Below are 19301 nucleotides of genomic sequence, written 5' to 3' on the forward strand. Positions count from 1 at the left end.
TCAGAAGCCAGCAGCACATATCTATATATCCACTTATTTATCCATTCATCCATTCAATCATTTATTTGTTCAGCTAATTTAGTCATTCAACAAGTATTTATTGAGCATTGATGATACCAAGCATTGTTCCAGGTGTTGGAAATCGAGGAGCATGGAAAAAACAATGGCAGTATAGCATGTATTAAAATGAGGGAAAGTACAAAATGTATGTGATCTCATAGTAGAGGTACCTAATCTTCACTTGGTGAATCAGGTCAGACTGTCAGGAACAAGTAACATCTTAGCTCCAATCTACCAAGTGAGTATGAGTTAGCCACATGAGTAAAGGTGTTGGATGGGAAAGGACATTTCAGACAGATGAGAAGGAATAATACAGCTTTTGGCACATTGGGGAATTGATGGGAATTCACTGTTGCTATAGCACAAAAGCCAATACTATGAGGGCTCCATGTTCAGGCTGGATTCTTTGGAACCAACTCGGGTTTTTGCAAAACTTTTTTTCCCTTTGTTCACATAGCATTTTATTTACACTTCAATTACAGCAGATTTTACAATGTGTTATAATCAATAGTTCATGCTTCTGTTTGTCTCCACAAACAAACCTTTTTAAGTGTGGACTTTACAACAGAAATCTTGGGATCTTGGAGAAGAAAAGCATTAATGACCAGCAATTAGGATTCAAATGTGTTTACTATTACTGCTCATATAGAATATCTCAGTTCTTAATTTCTAGACCCTCTCTTTCTGCATAGATTTCCTAAACAGATTGTTTCCTATTGGCCTCTCTGGTTTTCTCACCTGGGCTAAATGTAACCTGCTTAAAAATCCAGAACCCTATCCTGGGTACTTTGGAAACCTGGCCCATGACAAAATGTCCAGGTTTCCTCTAAGATAGGTGAGACATGCAGCTTAAGAAGGTATACTGGGTAAAAGCCTATTTCAGTTAATGCAAATGCACTCAGAGAAGGAGCTAAGAACCTGTGAGGATTTTCTAGTTAAGGATAAGAAGGCTCACGGGCACAGAAAAGCATTTGAGAGTTGAAGAAGGCGTCAAAGGCTTTGGGTGGGGCAGAGCATCTGGAATGGTTTGGGTTGATGGTGCGGTGGAGGATTGAAGGCTTGGAGTTTATACTTGGGGCAGTGAATGATGGACATTACTATGGATTAGACTCAAGCGTCTCTTGAAGTAGAGTCAATCTAAGGTTTGAGATTTGCCTCACCCAGACTGTGAGAACTGACTCTCAGAGAATCTAGAAGCTGCTCTGCCTCAGATGACCTAGCACCTAATCGTAGAATGAAAAGGAGCCTTGTGAAACTGGTGATATCTTGAATTTTCCTGTGGTTGTGTGTGGGCTTGCCAATGACTACACCATGTAGTCCAAATATCCTTAGCATGGTTTTAAAATGCCCTCAGAGACCCTTCCCATCTTAGCTCATTCCAGTGCTTTACTCACAAACTTTGTCGCTCCATTCAGACAAAACCATTGCTTATACCCACAACAGCAATCATTTCCCTACCCTAAGCTGCTGCACTGGTAGGGTTCGTCATTCTGATTTTTTTTCGCGGACCACTTCCAATTCCACCTTCTGTAGGAAACTTTGCTCAATCTACTCTGCTCCCATAGTGCTGTGTGTAACACATTGCCTTGGTTGCATTATCATCCATACACATGATTGTTCCCAACGACTACTGTTTTTCAACTTTATCTGTTTTAACCACAAAGTTCACTTGTACAACATATTCCCAAAGGAATATTCAATAGTATAAGCTATTTCTTATATCTCAATAATTCAATTGCTTCCACATTTAGGGCAGCATATTAGAATCATGGGAGTGAAAATTACGTTATTGAAAGGAAAACCTTGAATTTACTTTATATAATAGGTGAGTCATCAGTAAACTTCAGTGATTTGACAAATAATGGGAAATGCTTGTGAAATACCTCATAATTCACCAGTTAGAGGGTGAGGATGCCCAGGGACAGTTACATTTGTGTTTTGCATCCCAGGCTGGATGTAGCATCCGATACACTGTTGGAGCTTAGCACATGTATGTAGTATGAGTCTATGAATGAATGAATGAATAAATTAACTACTTGGTTAATTAACATTATATTCTCATTTGAAGCTATGCTCAAGAATACACTGAAATTTCAGGGAACCTAATGACATCTAAGTCTCCATCAACAAATGTTCTAAGTAATTAGACATCTGGTGCAAACCCCCAAAACCTTGAATTAAGAATTTGAAATCACAGCCTGCCAAGATGAGATGCCTGTATTATAGTGTGTATATAGACCTGCCATGCAAGAGATACAAGGCAAAAACGCCCTTGTCTCTCTTGCTGAGTTTCATTCAGGGAAAACATAACTGTTTAGCACAGACACTGCAGTTGTCATGCCAGGAGAGTTACAGGCAGTGGCTGTTTACAGAACTACTCCAAACGTCTTGAATCAAGGGCAGGTCATCAGGGGCCATGGTGAGAATTGTGACCTCTAGACCAATATGACATAGAACTTTCAGGAGAGTGAAATGTCTTCATTACTAGCAATCCCTTTGGGCTGTTCCAATTGAGATCACTGACTCCGAAAAGAACTCACTTTAGTTTCTTTGAATTGAGGACAATGTCAGAGTGATGAAACCACAGATTTTACAGAGAGTGAGAACAGAATATTCTGCTCTTTGAGTCAGTCTTGGTGTGGAGCAGTGGGTGGAGAAAGAGCAAGGGTTTGGAAGCCTGTCACCTGAGTTTGTTGTCCAGCCTCACCACCTCCACGCTGTGCAACACTGGAAATGCTACTTTCAGGTGCTGTCACTCTTCTTATCTGTGATGCCTGGATAACAATCCTGCCCTGGAGGGATGATGTGAGTGGTAGTGATAATGGTCAGTGCATCAGACATTGAAAAGGTTTGATAGGGTAGAGTTCTTGTTAACACTGAGGAAATGTTTTGGCTATATATAAATGAAGAAAAAATATATAGTGCATTCTCTTTGAGAAGTGATGAGTTTTCAACAGCAGATACTTGAAATACTTGAACTGGGCCATCAGAATACCCTTTGGCCTCATGAGTGAAATGCAAGAGATTTCTGAAGTCCCACCAAGTTGCTCTGTCAGGTTAAGTCATTGCAGTCACATCCTAGTTTTCCCAAGCAACAGCAAGTCTTCATGATTCACTTGATGAGTGAGTCCTCTGGAATGTGAAATCATCACTGCTTGCTCTATCCCTTTGCTCCCTTTCAAATTTGGGAATTTTATATTTTTATGTTGATTAGTATTTATCTGCATCAACTCCATCAACAATTTTTGAGTGCCTTCGTCTCACTCATCTTCAGGCTCCTTTGTGTCCATTTCTGCTTTCTCTGTCCCACAACCCAGCTGTGAATCTACAGTTCTCAGGGTGCAATGTCTCTCATGCTGCTTATTGATTAGATGAGAAAAGTCACCGACTGCTCTTTCCAGCACTGAGAGAATTTTAGGATAGTTGAGAGTAGGGGGAAAAAATGTAGTGATCTCTTTCATCAATACTGCTATCGCATTGTTGGACTTTGGTCTCGTTTGATTGTCGAGATGTTGCATAAGTTTTATAGCTAAGATCCTTGACTTCTTGAAAAATCTTGTCCCCTCCCCTTTTAAGCAAAACTCTCCTCATAGAGATTTATAGTCCTGCTTTGATCTTTTTGCCTCTGTGGTTTTTGTACATTTTCCCTGACTTTAAGAGGATAACACCATTTTAAAATCTTTTAAACACTTCATTATTTTGATAATCAAAAATAATAAAGCCTTTAAACAAAATAGAAGCAATGCTAGCTCATAGTGAGCTCCATTAGTCATTTATATAGTTTGCCATATACTGTCATCATTCATGATGATCTTTAACCTATTTCCAAAGCCATGAGTAAATCATTTTTCTTTGAGTCACTCTGACTAATTTTCCATGCACAGTTGGGTGACTCACCAAATCAGAAGTGATCCTAATATCCAAATGTTTAACTTTTGCTATTTTCCCTTCAATTTCTTTTGTGGGTTTGTGATAACAAAGCTTTGAATTCATATGACCTGCTGTATTGTTATTGAAGGCACTCTGCCAGTTTCCCATTCTTAATATTGTTCAAGGGTATTAAATGCTACACTTTACTGGTGGGCACCTTCCTGGGCAGAAGTTTCCAATAGCTTTCAAGAGTCTGCTTTCTCCAAATTCCCCTAATATGTTAAAATGCTTTCATTTTCTAAGAATAAATTTGCATGGGTCAGTAAATATGCTGGCCAATCCCCTGAATAACTCAGGGTGGTGTGGGTCTTCCAGTGACTGCCAAGTAAGGAATTCCCTTATCTTCTTGTTGGCTAAAGCAATTTTTGCAATGTCTTCATTACTGCCTAATTGTCTATATTTTTTTGCTTCATTTCTCTTGTTAAAGGCAGATTTAAAAAATGAGTTCAATAACTCAGCCATTTTAGAGTCATCATTAATTTTATGCCCTTCCTCATTCATTAGTGGACCTATTTTCTGTGGCTTTCTTTTCCCTCTGGGTTTTTAAAAAAATCCTTCTCATTTATTTTAACCCTTTATCACATTCCCTCATGACCGTCAGGATGTCTTCCTTAGCAACACAAATAACATCCCAGTGGAAAATTTGTTTGGTTCTCTGGGTTCCTCATCATCCTTGAAATAAATGCTTTTATTTTTCTCTGAAAATGCTTTTATTTTTTCTCTGTCTCTATTAGTGACAGAATTTTTAAAATCTTCTTATTCAGAGGAAATTTATAGGTAATTTCTTTAAAAGAATGCTAAAAAATTCTGTCTTCTACAGGAAGGCATCATTAATATCTTTGAATGAAAATTAAAACATACTACCTAAAAGCCTAAAAAAATTGATTTTTTTGGTAAAGGTTTTTCACTTCATCACACATTAAATTCCTGTAGCTCAAAAACCCTCCCACCTCCAGTCTGGGCTTAGTCTCATCTTAGCAGTCCATACTTCTCCAGAATTCAATAAAAGACATGACATCATTTCTTGTCCCCCTATGACATGTGCAGTTTTCCAGACTTTAAGTTAGCTTTATAATAAATAAAAATGTGAATATTAAAATTAAAATTATGTTGGGGCTGGCCCCGTGGCTGAGTAGTTAAGTTCACGCACTCCGCTGCCGTGGCCCAAGGTTTCGCTGGTTCAGATCCTGGGTGTGGACATGGCACCACTCGTCAGGCCACATTGAGGTAGCGTCCCATATGTCACAACTAGAAGGACCTGCAAATAAGATATACAACTATGTACCAGGAGGGATTTGGAGAGATAAAGCAAAAAAAAAAAACAAAAAAAAAAGATTGACCACAGTTGTTAGCTCAGGTGCCAATCTAAAAAAAAAAAAAAAAAATGAAAAAAATTAAATTAAAATTATACAAAATATGCTCTTATAATCTGATTGAATACAAATTAGGAGTTCAGCTCAGTACTTTTATCTGTATTTTTGACTTTCTGAGTGTACATCCTAAGTTGAGCAGTTTTTATATTCACCATGGTCTTACCTGAGGGCTCAGTAGCAGGTTCCTGCGCACACGTCCACTTCAGTATGTTTCATTCTTTTAAAATGTCATTTGCTTCCAGTTTTTCCCCTCATTCAAGCTAAAATTGGTTGTTTCTATGCCATTACCAGCACAATGACATGAAAAAGAAATGAAACTGAAATTAGCTTGACCTGGATTTGCATTCAAACTGTTCCATTTCTCGGTGGAAGCTCTAGAGCAGTTTACATAAAGTTTATGAGCTTCAGTCTCATCTGTAACATGGGAATTATTAGTGTCCAGCCACAATAAAGGGTGTTGTGAAGCTTAAGCAACATAATCACGCAGCATATCTAGAAGAATGTATTGTACTTAGTAGGTATTTGAGAAATACTAGCTACTCTCTTTATCTCTTGCTGTGGTTGTTATTTTGTCGGGTGATTTTGTGTATTCCATGTGCTTTAACCTTTTGTATTTTGGGGGGACAGTTGAATATTGAAATAATAATGAAGGAGGTGCAGCATACAGAAAAATGTGGTTTGTCTTTGTCATTAATCTGTCAATCATGGATCACTGAGACATCAAATTGAAAGCTCCAAAAGTTCTTAGAAATAATGTAATACAATTCCCTCATTTTCTAGAAGAGGAAAAACACCTAAAACCCCCACACTCCTCCAGCCTAACTATCTTCTCTAACTTCTGATTGAATTCTGGATAGAACCAGTAGGGAGCAAGAATAGGAGAAGGGTTTCTAGGCCAGTAAAAGCCTTAAGTTGGTGAGAAGACTGCTACAGTCTTTTCCAATCATTATTATAGAAATCTATTCCAATGAGAAACTAATACTTTTCACAGATAATTGAATGAGTCACAAATATTCTGTAACTGTAATCTGCAACAGCTTTTCCCATCGTTCGTTTCAGGGAACAACATTTCTACAAGAAGTTACACACAGAGAAATCGCCGGCCGTAACTACAAAACTTTGGAAATGCTGAACTGAAGGAAGTCACATGAGTTTGTTCCTGACAGACTTGCAGAAAGCTGTGACCATCTTAGCACCGTGCCTGTGCGTGTGGGCATGAAAGTACGTGTGCTGGGGTTGCTGCGGGACTACGTTGTGCACAAATTTAATTCACCATAAACTGTTTAAGAATAAGAATAATTGTCGTTTTGTCTGCACAGCTCTAAACATTTTCCTGTCAGTGGACCATTGCAGTAAAGAAAAAAAAATCAATGAAATAGAGGATTTGACATGAACACAAACAAGAACAAATAGAAGTTTTGAACAGGTTTTTAGACTTTTCAACTAGAGATTTTGGTATCATGAAGAAACTGTCACTGTCATCTTAAAATAATCAGACCATATTGAACTTTTAAAAATCCATCTACAAAAATGTGAAGCTAAAGCTTTCACCTTTAAGCTCTTGACATTTATGGAACAAAATGGCGCGGCTGTAATGAACCACACTGATGGTTTCATGTGATGTGGGGAAGCGTCATTAGTTTATGGTAACAAGGGGTGGCTGTCAGGCTTTTCCTGAACTGATACGGTGAAGTCTAATTAGTCATATAACTGTTTTATTTTCCTTGGGAATGAGCATATGCCAAAGGGCTTATTCCAAAAAGCTAGAATTCTTAGAAATCTAAAAAATACATCAAATATGAAGTGCAGTTGTTACAAAATTTCTTCTCCAAGATACATGTTGATTTTTCACACCATAGAGCATAATTTAAAAAGTTTTAAATTCGGCATTTTTTTTTTTTAATTTTTCGAGGTCTAGAAAACTCTCATGACGTAACTTATATTACCTGGTACATGCCTCTTCCTTTTCAGTCATGGATATTCATAAATGTAATATGAACTGCTGTACATTTCTGCTAATACCCAGCAAATGCTATGCATTCAATAGGAACTTTTAAAATACCCAACAACTGGATTTCTCATCGTTAGTAGGTGGGTGAGTAAGTGGTAGGTATTGCCAGGTTTCAAATTATCTACATTCTTCTAAGTGTTTAATATTCTGCCTCCACAAATAAAGGGATACAGTATTAAATTCCTCTTTGGCAGCTCTTTTCTGAGGACGAGTCTGATTCTCTCACCCCTTTTTACCAGGACCTAATTTCTATTCTTTTCAACAGTTCCCCTGACCTCCTGCACACTCTCTTGCACTGCAGAGTTTCACTGAGCTGCTGATCTCCCAGTCTCCGTACATTAAAGATGCATTTATACCTTTTTTTTACAGTGCTCTGAACATAATTACAAAAGCTTTGAATCCAGAATCAAAAACGGACGGTTTGATCATATAAAAGCTAATTTCTGAAAACCACTACACACAGAGATTCAAAGTCAAAGGAAGGACAAATTTAGAACTCTTCAGGTGCAGCCAGGAAAAAAACATTTTCTAAGCAGACCCACGGAAAGGTTTATCAAGTGCAGCAATTGGGGACTCTGGCATCATCTACCTATTATTTTCTAAGCCCATCCAAGTCCTGTTATTCAGTCTGCTGAGTTTTTTCATTGTAAGTAACTAATTTTCCTTTTTTATTTAATAACAGCCTCTTTCAATTTCCCTTTGCAATTAAAGTACATGATCGGTCATTTAATTGTGAAAATTCTTTGAAAAGTGATATAGGACAATACTTTGCAGCCATTTTTAAGAAAGAAAAGATAAGTCTAGAGTCAAAAAGCAAGTATGGAGTTTTCTTACTCTTTATGAACATTTCCAATGTGGTAATCTTGCCTTTTGGGTGCAGATTCAACTCTAATAGCTGCAAGGAGGGTAACGGTGCTGTGTTTGTTCCCTAAAGTGCATTGGATTTCCCTTTAAACTCCAAACAGCAAACTTTTGTACCCTTACTGCAGATAAGAGAAACTCTGCTTGAAGATCTTTTTCCTACCATCCCTTCACCTGATGACTCACATGACTCTTTTAACACTTAGTTCTGTTATCACTTCTCATGGGAACATTTCTCTCACTTTTTGGTAAGATCAGAGGCCACTTTTGTTTTTTAACATAGTCCCTGGGCTGCCCATTACCAAACCAGCTCAAATAACATTAGCTTCAATTATTTCCTTGTCTGTTTCTCCATTCAGTTCTGAGATTTTCAAATACATACCTGGTATCTTTTATCCCAACCCCTTAACATCGATTTCTCATATAATTGAAACTCAGTACATAATTCTTTTTTTTGAGTAAGATTAGCCCTGACCTACCATCTGCCGCCAATCCTCCTCTTTTTGCTGAGGAAGATTGGCCTTGAGCTAACATCCGTGTTCATCTTCCTCTACTTTATATGTGGGATGCTGCCACAGCATGGCTTGATAAGCAGTGCATAGGTCTGTACCCAGGATCCAAATCTGTGAACCCTGGGCTGCTGGAGCAGAACATGTACACTTAATCACTATGCAACTGGGCTGGCCCCCTCGATACATAATTTTTGAGTGAAGGGGATGTCCCAAAACCAGACAGTGAAAAAGATGGCACTGGGAACCAGTTCTTCACACAGCCAATCCAAGTTAACTGTGAAAGTTGAAGAAAAAATGTATCACACAGAACAGTATTTAGGAGCGATTTTGAAGAAATAAAATATATGTCCAAATTCAAAAACTAAAGAAAGAATTCTCTCACTGTTATTCATAAGCTAAAGCACTGGAAAATGATATAAAGGAATGTCTAAATTACAGCTTAATAAATAAGAATTTTCTCTCTCTGAATTCCTCTATTCATGCGTGGAGCCCTCCAAAATGCCACATGAACTAGATTCAGTGTCTTCCAGCTTTTCATTTGGTCAACAAATATATATCTAGTATTTATGTAGTAGGCTTACAGTAAAAGTTGTAGACATAAACCAGTGCATGCTTATAGTTTTCAGTTTCATAGAAGAAGTAAAATATGAACAAAAATTTTAGTAATAATTCAGGATAAAAGTCTGTAGAACATACAAGGATGGCACAAAGAAAGGAATCATTAATATTATTAGGGTCAAGGAGGGAGAAGAAGAAATCCTTTGTAGAGGAAACAATGGTTGAATTGAGATCCTAAACATAAGGTCACTAACAGACATATGGGGAAGGGAATTCTTAGTAATGTGGCAGAGACATACAGGGAGCTTGAAAATGTGCTGTACTCCCAAAAGTCCAGTTGAACACAAATTAAAAACACAGTTCTTCCCCAATCTCTATTTTTGTCTTGTATTTCGGTGAAAAAATTAGTGCCAATTTTCATATAAATATGAATATAGCTTTCAATTGTATGGTAGGTAGAAATTTCAAATAGATCCCCAATGATATTCCTTCTTAATTCACAGAACTTGTGAATATGGTGAGATATTATTCCTGTGAGTATATTGTAATACTATGATATTAGGTAGTACAAGTAACTTTGAGATAAGGAGCTCATCTGGGTAGACCTGATGTAAACATATCAACATCCCAAAGCACAGAGCTTTTTCTGGCTGAAGACAGAAGATGTCAGAGAGATTCAAAGCATGAGAAGGACTTGTCTTGCTGTTGGCTTAAAAATGGAGGGGTTTTGTGAAAAAGAATACAGGTGGCCCAAGTTGCTAAGAGAAGTCCCCAGGTGACAAACAAGGACCTCAGTCCTATAACCACAAGGAACTGAATTCAGCCAAAAACCTGAGTGAGATCATGAAAGTAAATTCTTCACTGGAGCATCCTGGTAAGAGACTAGCCCAGTTGAAACATTAATTTTGGCCGTGTGACACCCTAAGCAGACAGCCCAGTCAAGCCCACCTGGATTCTGGCCTACAAAATTGTGAGCTCATAAATGAGTGTTGTTTTTATTTCACAGGTTTTTGGCAATTTGTTATAACACGATAAAAAGGGATACAGATTTATTATCTCATTTTTTTAAAAAATAAGAAAATATTAAGTATTCAAAAAATGTTGATTAGGCTAATCAAGAAAAAAATAGAGAGGACACAAATTACTAATATCAGAAATAAAAGCAGGACATTACTACAGATCCTGTGGACACTAAAAGGATAATAAAGGAATACTATGAATAACTCTATGCTCACATATTTGATACCTTGGTGAAATAGAATAATTGCTTGAAAGATGCAATGCCAAAACTCACACAAGAAGAAATAGAAAATCTGAATAGGACTACATCTATTAAAAAAATTGAATCAATAATTAATAACCATTCAGATGAGAAAGCCAGGATCACATGGGTTCACCAGGGAATTCTATCAAACATTCAAGGAAGAAATTATACCAATTCTCTACAATTTCCTTCAGAGGATGCAAGCAAAGAGAATACTTCTTAACTTATTCTGTGATGCCAGCATTACCCTACTATCAAAACTAGGGAAAGACATTACAAAAAGGATAACTACATACTCAGTACCTCAAGACAATGCGGTATAGGCAAAAAACCCAGACAAATAGATCAGTGGAACAGAATAGAGAACCCAGAAATAGATCCCCATAAATATAGTCAACTGATCTTTGGCAAAGGAGCAAAAGCATTACAATGGAACAAAGATAGTCTTTTCAACAAATGGTGCTGGAACATCTGGACAGCCACAAAAATACCAAAAATTTGAATCTAAACAGAGACCTTACACTCTTCACAAAAATTAATTCAAAATGGATCTTAGACCTAAATGTAAAACACAAAACTCTAAAACTCCTAGAAGATACTACAAGGGAAAACCTAGCTGATCTTGGGTAGGATGATGCCTTTTTAGATACAACACCAAAGACACAATCCATGAAAGAAATAATTGTTAAGCGGCATTTCATTAAAATTAAAAAATTCTGTTCTGTGAAAGACAGTATTGGTAGAACAAGAAGACTGCCACAGAGTAGGAAAAATATGCAAAGACACATCTGAAAAAGAACTGTTATTCAAAATATACAAAGAACTTTTAAAATTCAACAATACTAAAACAAACAACCCTGTTAAAAACTGGCTCAAAGATCTTAACAGACACCTCAACAAAGAAGACATGCAGAAGGCAAATAAGCATATGAACAGATGCTCTTCACCATAGGTCATCATGGAAACGCAAGTTAAAAGAACAGTGAGATACCACTATACACCTATTAGAATGGCCAAAAGCCAAAACACTGACAACGCCAAATGCTGACGAGGATGTGGAACAACAGGAACTCTCATTCATTGCTGGTGGGAATGTAAAATGCTACAACAATTCGGAAGACAGTTTGGTGGTTTTTATAAAACCAAATATACTCTTACCATGAGAAATTGCACTCCTGGGTATTTCCCCAAAGTAGTTGAAAACTTATGTTCACACAAAAATCTTCACTTGAATGTTTCTAGCAGCTTTATTCACAATCGCCAAAACTTAGAAACAACCAAGATGTCCTTTAGTAGGTGAATGGATAAACCAACTGTGGTACATCCACACAATGAAGCACTAAACAGAAATGCCTGTTAAGCCATGAAAAGACACAGAGAAACCTTAAATGCATATTATTATGTGAAAGAAGCCAATGTGAAAAGGCTACTTACTGTACGATTCTAACTATATGACATTCTGGAAAAGGCAAAACTATGGAGACAGTAAAAAGATCTTCACAGTTCTCCAAAAGTGGTTGCTAGGCATTGGTGCAGTGGGAGGGGAATAATAGGTACAGCACAGAGTATTTTAGAGAAGTGAAAATACTCTGCATGATGCTATAATGACATGACAGATTCATATCCTTGTATATTTGTCTAAGCCCATAGAATGCACACCAGTCCATAATGTAAACTATGGACTTTGGATAATTATCATGTGTCAATGTAGGTTCATCAGTTGTAACAAAGGTACCATTCTGATGGGGCTTATTCATAATGAAAAAGGCTATGCACATGTGGGGCAAGGGCTGTATGGGGAACTTCTGCACTTTCCCCTCAATTTTGCTGTGAACTAAATCTATTCTACAAAATAAAATCTTATAAAAACTTTAATGAAGAAAGAAATATTGGTTATATTATTGAGAGAGTTGAGGGAATGTAGTAAATACTCTAGTTGCCTCACCCAACGTCCATTCCTTTTCTCCTTGGTGAAATAACTGAATCTGTTTAGTTTGGCAATATGTCCATCCAAAACACTCCTTACTCAGTCCTTGCAGCTACACGTGACCATGTGACCAAGTTTTGGCCAACTATATTTAAACAGAAGTGTTATTCTGGAATGTCTTCCTAAAGGTATGGGCTATGTACTTTTTTATCCTTTTCTCCTTTCTGCTGCATGGCTTCCTGCAATATGATACCATGGCTTAAGCTCATCCTGCACCATAAGGTGATAGAGTTACCTACTGATACATTATAAAATACCCCAAAACTTAGTGATTTAAAAAATAAATATTTAATTATATCTCCAAATTCTGTGGCTCAGATGACCCTTTTGTTCCATAGAGCATCTTGTGAGTTCTCTCACTGAAATTTAGCTGGAGGGCAGAGCTGGTCTGCAAGAACCATGACAGCTTATTCTCATTTTGGGCACTTTGAGAAGAGTGGCTAAAGGTTGAACCCAGTTGGGCCCCTCTCTTTCTCCATGGTCTCAGATCCTGTCTGTATGATCTCTCCAGTAGGGTACTTGGATTTGTTACATGACAGCTCAGGTCTCTAAGAGCAAATATTTCAAGAAGGACGAAGCAGAAACTGACAGTACCTTGAGGCATGGGTCTAGAAATTGGCACAGTGTCACTTCTGCCATATTCTATTAATCAAGGCAGTCACACATCCTGCCAGATTCAAGGAGCAGGGACATAGGCCTCATTGTTCAATGGGAGAACTGCAAGTAATTTGTGCCATCTTTAATCTGCCATAGATGACCTGAGAATGGCAAAGAGAGGAGCTGGGAAGAGCCTGGGTCCCTGACAAAACAAAGCTTCTAGATTAGCCCTATGTTGCTTACCTCTGAATTTATTTTATGTTACATTGAAATAAATGTCTACCTGTTTTAAGCAAGGATAGTTGGATTTCAGATATATAGAGAGCAGAAACTGATTCTTAGAACTGCAATATAAATTTTGTAGAGATGAGGAGACCAGAATCACGGCAATTTACTTAGTATGTCTAACGTTTGTCTTTCAGGGCCTTTTATCATAGCATATCTCATGATAACAAATATTCCATTTTACTTGGAATATCTGACCTGCATCTTTCTTCTGATTAATATGTAAGTTATGTAATTTTGGAATTCATCTGCTCTATTCATTTTAAATACCTTTAGTGATGATGTATCAATAATTGCTGTATTTATCTAAAAAAGTCAGTTTTCATAAACAATAAAACGTGGAATCTTTAGAGCTTGAAAGAAGAAAAGAAGGTGTAAAATCTGTTGAAATACACATTCAGCTGGGAGGAAATGTTTGCATTGGCAGCCTGTACTTCCCATCTCTCCTGATAAAATCCTGGCTGTTTTTTATGTATGGTAAGTTGTCATGGTGATGGGCAGAGAACCTGAAATCAATGCAGCAATGGGAGGTTTTAGTTTGTTTATTTGTTTCTTTATTTTACTTATCATTGTTTTACTTCATCACAATGCATTCCGAAGCAACATTCTGCCACATAGCATCTTTTATACATTCATACCCTTACTCATTCAAATTCCTATGCATTCCCACTCCCATGCACACCCAGACTTATGCTCAAATTCTCCCAATCGCATCCTAAGATGTGATCCTAAGATGTGTATTTCACAAAATTCTTTGAGTGCATCCACATGAACTCTCATTCTTGTACACATTCTCACATTTCTGCACTCTTGGCTTTATTCAGTCCTTTGCAAACTTATTCTCACAAATTCATGCTCTTGACTAAGGACACATTCAGCTATATGTTCATCAATTGCACACACACTTCTTGACACAATTTTTGACAAGATGAATGAGTTTTCTCAAGTTTCTGTAAGCCCAACTATCCTCTGTCTCCTCTACTTCAGACTAAAAGGACATGTCACTTGAAAAAGAAGGAGCTAGAGGCAGATAATTTGTGATGATGCTAAAGAACTCATGTTTCCAAACTCCTTGCTTGCATGAACCCCTTTCAAGGCTCTGGTTGGGGCCCTGGCAATGTGGTCGCATGTGTGTTCAAGGTTTTTGAAAAATTTCAAAAATAAGATGTTTCAATTGAATTGCTTAAGATCACTATCTCTTCACACTTTGCCACATGTTGAATGTGGTTGAGTAGCTCTCCGGACATTATTGGAATCCATTTCAGAAAAAGCTTACTTAGGATTATACTGTCTTAAGTGGAATATGGAAAAATGGTGAACATTCCAATAAAAAAAACTGAAAAATTATACACTCTGATTTGAACTTATGAAGATTAGCTTCTTTTCTCATCTTTAATTAATAATCCAAAGAAGAAAAGATTCAGATAAAAATGGATTATGAAGTAAGACCATTAAAGCAATGAAATTTCAAATATTGTAGTACAGTCAGAAAATGTGACCCCCTGAAATGATTAGATCATATAAAAGTAGAAGTTCTTTAAGAGAAAACCCTCCTTTAAAACAAAAGTGACAGATAGACTCTTAAATTGTTTGAGAAGTCTCTTCAATGAAGAGGCACAAAACTTAAGAATATGTTAAAAAATTAAATTTCTTGTGATTTGATACTAATACTGACATCAATGGAAACAACAAAATTTCCACGTGCCACTAAAATGAGGACATTGGCAACAAATTGGTCATGTGTGTGGTCATTTCAGAACATATTTAAATCATTGCAGGAGAAAACTTCAAATGCTCGGCAATCTCACAACTTACATAGAAAAGAAATTTGCTAAAGTTTTTTTGACAACATTTATAAAACGTGATGTTATCCATATTGAGCTATAAAGTGGAAGGAAAATACCCCATACTTCAACATCTACTACTACAATTTCTACTCCTGCTAATAATAACAGCAACAGATTTTAAGTAATCACGTTAAAGGAAGTATTGAGTTACCTTTCTATTCTGTTTACAGAAGACAGCACAAAACGATTCTCATATGAAGAGGCTATCAAAGAATCAAAGAGTATACAGCCAAAAGCACATGGGAAAGCATTATAAAATTAATGTCTATAACAGTTAATTAACGGGAAGTTAATTAATAACAATACTCTTTTGTATTTATAATGTTTGTGGTATTTGTCAATTTTTTAAGCATATATTTGCCATGATTTTTTTCTCATTCTAAATGAAGACAGTTTCATGTCTAATATTTTATTCATAATTTTGTATTCTCTTTCCTAATGTTCTCTCCCTCAAATTTTATCAAGTGGCACCATGAAAGTTGATCTACCTCTGGGAGAGGCTGGTGTCAGTCACAGTGAGAACAAATGGACTGAAGTGAATCCAGAGACCAAGCTTTAGGACAATCACAAGACTGTAAAGAAGAAAAGATTATGTATCAAATGAAAGATGAGGTAGGATATGGATACAGGGTAAGAAAATAAACAGAACATGGGAGAAGTCTCTGTGAAGATATATAACTTTAAATCAGCTCTTTAAAGAGGTGAATAGAAGGAAGAGGTGGGCAAGAAGGAAGAAAGTGGCATGGGGTGTGCCAGCTTCTAAGAGTAAGGACTGGATGAATGGGGGATAAGATGAGGAACATGAGAAGGGAATTCAAAGAAATGGGAATGGCATTCTTCAGTGCTATGTGGAGGACAACACAGGAGATAATATTAAGGATATAATAATAAAATTGAGTCCTGAATTATTGAGATTTAAAAAAATTTCATTCAAACGTTTGTTCAAGTTTTCTCATTCATACAAATCATCAAATTAAATGATCACCAGAGAAAACAAACATTGCCTATCTTCATCTTTAGACACCTGGAAAGGACCCACAGAAATTTTTTTCCAGCATCAGCATGGTCCAATGCCATTACATTAATTAATTCCCCCTGTACATATATGAAAACAACACACGGGCGATTGGCTACAGATCCAAACTGAGTTTCACGTCACCGGGTCACTTAGTCCAGTTGCCTCACTGTAAACTCTTTCTTTAGATTAAGAATATACTATACATTTAGGGACGTCCAAGGAGTTTAAGAACAATCCATGAGCAAACCTGCCACTAGAATACAAATATATTGCATTGATTTTAAAATGAGAAGATGAAAATTTAATAGGTTAAGAGAAGCCCCAAATTTCAAAATACATCTTGAAATGTCCCAATGGAGGATGACAAAAATAATTTAGTTCTCCCATTAAAATCTTATTCTAGAAGTACTCAGCTATGCAAATCATGTTCTCCAGTCCAAAATTTTGCTGCTCCCCCAACTTTGCTGAAGATACCTATGGGAAAATCCAGAATAGTGTTATTGGAAAGACTTCATATACTCCTAATAGTGAGTATCTTTCATAATAGCTTTTACGTCCTGCTCCGTTAGGGTTTCTTTTTATGCTTGTCTGCTATGACAATGTAACTTCTTGCTAAATGCTATATTAGCAAGGATGAGTAATAATTCAACACGATGCTAATATAGTACAAGTTTAAATTGCTAATTCAATGAAGCTTCATTTTGTTTTACATTTCTGTAATCATTGTAATTCTTGCAATAAAATATTAGAATCCTGTAAAGATAAAAAGAAACATGGAAATAGTTCCCACCTGTTTTTTATTCTTGGCTAAATGTATGTCTTCAGAAGAAGAAAGAGTTCTCTGGCTTCACCATCACCACTTATCAAAAGGGATGCTCAGGAATATTCCAGAAAGCTTTTCGGAAAACTTTACTCCAGGTATAAACATTGTTGATTCTTTCCTCCCTCTTCTGGTTCCTCTAATATGAGAATCAATAAATTTCCAAGTCTGTTCTCATATTGTAATCCCTTTCAGACTTTCTCTCTCTTCCTTTCCCAAATTGTATTAAAATACTTCAGGTTATACGTCTATCTCCAAGCATTTCTCCTCACGTATAGTTTGTAATACATCAAATCCTTGTGTGCGCCCACTATAATAACCATCACAGACACACACTCTAACCCTGTCACTCATTTACTCAAAAAACTTAGAAGCTTCCCATTGCTTAAAAGTCATTTTCTGGCTTTCAAGGGGCTACAGAATGTCAGATAATTATATATATATACAAATAGTTTATATATACAGACTACATATATATGTTTTACATAACATATTTGTATGTTATATATGTTATTTATATGTTGTGTGTGTGTATATATATATATATATATATCAGATGCATCTTAATCCAAGTAGCTGTGCAACATTTGAGAAATACATTTTTCTCTTCTGAGTCTCAGTGTTGGCATGTGAGAATCAGGACACTAAGAGTTTCCAACTTCATAGTAGTATTGCAAGTGTTGGCTCAGGTGACGTTTCTAACGTGGTCATCATAGTGCCTGGCATATGAAACATAATAAATGTTGCTCAGTAAAGAACTAAAATGCTTCTTACATTTGAATGAATCAGTTAAAGTGAAATCTGTAGGTCACGTTGAGTTCACTTTTTTGAGGCTGTAGATATGCGGTGAAAAATTGCCATCCACAGAAGTTGTTCCAATTTACACCCTTACCATGTATAAGTGAAAGTGTTCTTTTCTCTAAATTTTTTCCCACTAAGTATTATAATTCTAAATGTTTTTCATTGAAAAATGGTATATTTTAAACATATTACCTTGATCATTTTTGAAGTTTTAATAAAGTTGACTAATTTTTCTTATGTTTGCTATTGATATTTGCTCTGTGGATTGTCTAATATAAAATTTATTCAATGTTATATTGGTAAATTCAGCCTTATTTTATGATATTTAAAGATTATTGGATATTTAGACGTTGCCCACTGTCTTTTATATGTACTTGAAATTTTTTTGGCAATTTGTACTTGAGTTTGATGATTGTGTTTTTTTGGCCAGGAAGATAATTTTATCATGAGTATTCCAATGTAGCTATATATTCTTATAGCTTATACATTTCACAACATACTCAAAGGTGTAAAGATTGTATAATATTGAAGATTAAATAATTATTCAATAATTACTGCTTATTTCATATTTCTTTAATTTAAAATTTTGGAGCCATCTGTATCTGATTTTAGTAAAAGTATCCAGCCTTTTAATCATCTCTCAAAGATCTAGTCCCTTGTCCCAACATTATTAATTGACTACATATTTTTACCATGGTGATTTGAAGTGCATATTCTAAGTTCCTATGTATCTGTTGTTAAACCCTCTAGTCCAGTTCATTAATCTGCTTTCATTGTGTTTAATATCATTAACTTTTTAATATTTAGTAAAATTAGGCTTCTTCCATTACTCATTTTTTATAGGATTTTATATCCTTTTGGATAACCTTTAGTAATATTTTCAATCTCTTTCCTCAAGATCGTCTCTTTTGGGTAACATAAATATTACTGCATCTACAATGTGTACAATATTCTGACATGTTTATAATATTCTTATTTGTCCAAAACAAAGTATGTTTTAATTTTTCCGTTTTTTCTTTTAAATCTTTAGATAAATTAAAGGTTTTCTTTTCATATGGCTTCTCTGCATTTCTTTTTAATATTTTTACTGTGTGTTTTAAATTTTTGGTGTTAGGGTAAATGAACTCTTTCATCTGATGACATATTTAAACTGAGTCATACACAGGAAAGTTAATTTCTTAAACATTAATATTATTAGATCTGTCACTGAACTATAGTTATTATTTCAACTATCTTATTAGTTGACACAAACATACAGTATCACTGTATTCAACTATATTTTCTGAAAATAATAATTGTTCTGAAATATGATGAATTTTGACCTTTAATTTTACTCATTTGTTTTATTAAGCATTTCCAACATGACATAGGTTCTAA

This window comes from Equus asinus, chromosome 21 (genome assembly GCF_041296235.1).
Source record: "Equus asinus isolate D_3611 breed Donkey chromosome 21, EquAss-T2T_v2, whole genome shotgun sequence".
NCBI classification, from domain to species: domain Eukaryota; kingdom Metazoa; phylum Chordata; class Mammalia; order Perissodactyla; family Equidae; genus Equus; species Equus asinus.